Source organism: Pollachius pollachius (genome assembly GCF_949987615.1).
Source record: "Pollachius pollachius genome assembly, chromosome: 11".
Classification (NCBI taxonomy): Eukaryota; Metazoa; Chordata; class Actinopteri; order Gadiformes; family Gadidae; genus Pollachius; species Pollachius pollachius.
The window spans coordinates 19,275,813-19,278,312 of NC_136944.1; positions in this window are offsets into that span (position 1 = coordinate 19,275,813).

Sequence of the window (2,500 nt, forward strand, 5' to 3'; positions counted from 1 at the left end):
TAAAGAAGCAACCGAATAAATTACTCCAAGGTCGTAATCTTCGTTGGGAGTGTGTCTCAGTCCACTTGATTTATTCACTGGGATAATGGAGTGAGTGTTGAATGTTGCGGCGAAAATTCACATGTGATTATTTCCTAACGTTTCATTGCCTCACTCCAACGCCAAGGCTCCACCCAGCTCTCCAGCCAGCGTATCGCCCGGGTTCCAGGCTAACATCAGTCTGCTGGCCTTTTGCCCCGTGAGATGTGCTCTCTGGGGACACGGACAGCGACAGGAAGCCAGGGGCTAATGATTAGCACATGGCGAGGATCACTACGGTGCCCCGACGTGGAGACGTCATGGCGTGGATCCTTGATTTATTTGCTTGTTGTGATTGCAGAGAGAGTGAGAGAAAGAGAGAGAAGAGAGAGGGAGCGGGAGAGAGAAGGGAGGGAGAGGGAGCGAGAAGGGGGGGAGAGAGAAGGGAGAGAGAGAGGGGGATAGGGGGAGAAAGAGGGGGAGGGAGAGAGAAGGGAGAGAGAGAGGGGGATAGGGGGAGAGAGAGGGGGAGGGAGAGAGAAGGGAGAGAGAGAGGGGGATGGGGGAGAGAGAGGGGGAGGGAGAGAGAAGGGAGAGAGAGGGGGATGGGGGAGAGAGAGGGGGAGGGAGAGAGAAGGGAGAGAGAGAGGGGGATAGGGGGAGAGAGAGGGGGAGGGAGAGAGGGAGAGATGGGGATAGAGAAGGGAGGGAGAGAGAAGGGAGAGAGAGAGGGAGAGAGGGGGGGAGAGGGGGAGAGAGGGGGAGAGAGAAGGGAGAGAGAGAGGGGGATGGGGAGAGAGAGGGGGAGGGACAGAGAAGGGAGAGAGAGGGGGATAGGGGGAGAGAGAGCGGGAGGGAGAGAGGGAGAGATGGGGATAGAGAAGGGAGGGAGAGAGAAGGGAGAGAGAGAGGGAGAGAGAGGGGGGGGAGAGGGGGAGAGAGAGAGGGAGAGAGAGGGGGGAGAGGGGGAGAGAGAGGGGGAGGGAGAGAGGGAGAGATGGGGAGAGAGAAGGGAGGGAGAGAGAAAGGAGAGAGAGGGGGGCGAGAGGTCGAGAGAGAGAGAGGGGGGAGAGAGAGAGAGTGGGAGAGGGAGAGAGGGGGAGAGGGAGAGAGGGGGAGAGAGAGGGGGGGGAGAGATGGGACCTGGGACCTGGGTCTGCAGGGGCTGGTGTCGGGTGTCGTGTGTGCCAGGCCCACTTTATCTGATTCAGCGTAGATCCCTACATCTCGGTCACGGCCCATTGCAGAGGCTCATTGCTAAAGAGGAATGATTTGTGTGCATGGCGGGCATGAACCAGCACAGCTGCTGTGAAAATTGCCCCTGGTTTATGTTTGGTACATTGATCTGCATGTTAATTTGTTCTCTTCTTCTTCTACTGCTTAAACACACACACACACACACATACACACACATACAAGCCATTATAGTTATTTGTCCAGCTGATAATACACAAGCTTTCAAAGATAACCTTGTGCACAGAAAGCATTGGAATGTGAAGGCAGGGTAAATGCAAAGTGAGTGTGTGTGTGTGTGTGTGCATGAAAGGTCTCATGCACGCAAGTGTGTTTGTACATGGATATGTGTGGTGGGAGATCGGTGTCATTGTGTTTTCACATAGCAGGGCAATGTGTGTGTGAGACAGTGACTTGTGACATGATACCACTCCGTCTTTGTTTTGAACTTCCATTACCACAGCAGGGCCTTGAGATGACCTTTCAAATGAACATTCTTTTTTTTTACATCGAATCAAACCGCCAGAGAATAGTTCACAATTGTATTTTTTTGCATGTATTTATGTTAACACTACTACTAAGTAGTAGTAGTCTAAATTACTAGTAAAAATCCATGAATTATATGTTATGGTTCCAAACTTTGGGGGAATGTCTTGTAAGATGAAATTATTAGTAATTTTTTCTTTCCATTTTGCCTTCTTTCTTCCATTCTTTCTTGGACACGTCCAAAAAAGGGTGTATTAGAACTCCATCTGGTCGGGCTTGACGAGACTGACCTCAGCGATAAAGTGTTTCCTCTGGTTCTCTGAAGACGACTCAAGATGTTTGGGGACCCCAGGACACCTTCATCCAACCCTCTACGGAGGGAACGACCTTCACTCTACCTTAACTCAATCCACAATGAAGGCCCTTACCATTCACCGAGACCGGCCTCGAACCAAACCACCAATTAAAAACACCATTACCCAGAGGTCATCATGATGGGTCCACAATGAGTGCTCAGGAGGAACCCCCCTGAGTCCCCCCCCCCCCCCCCCCCCCCCCCCTCCCACTAGCATATCAACCTGATGACACAGGAAGCTCGTTAAGATAAACACAGAGGTCCTCCCTGTATCAATGACATCTGTTCCAGAGATCACCATTTTCTTTCTGGTGTGTGTGTGTGTCTAGGGTGTTGGTGGGGGTAGGGAGGGGCTGGAGGGGGCGATGGATATCCGTCGTATGGACGCCACATGGGATGGTACCGGAA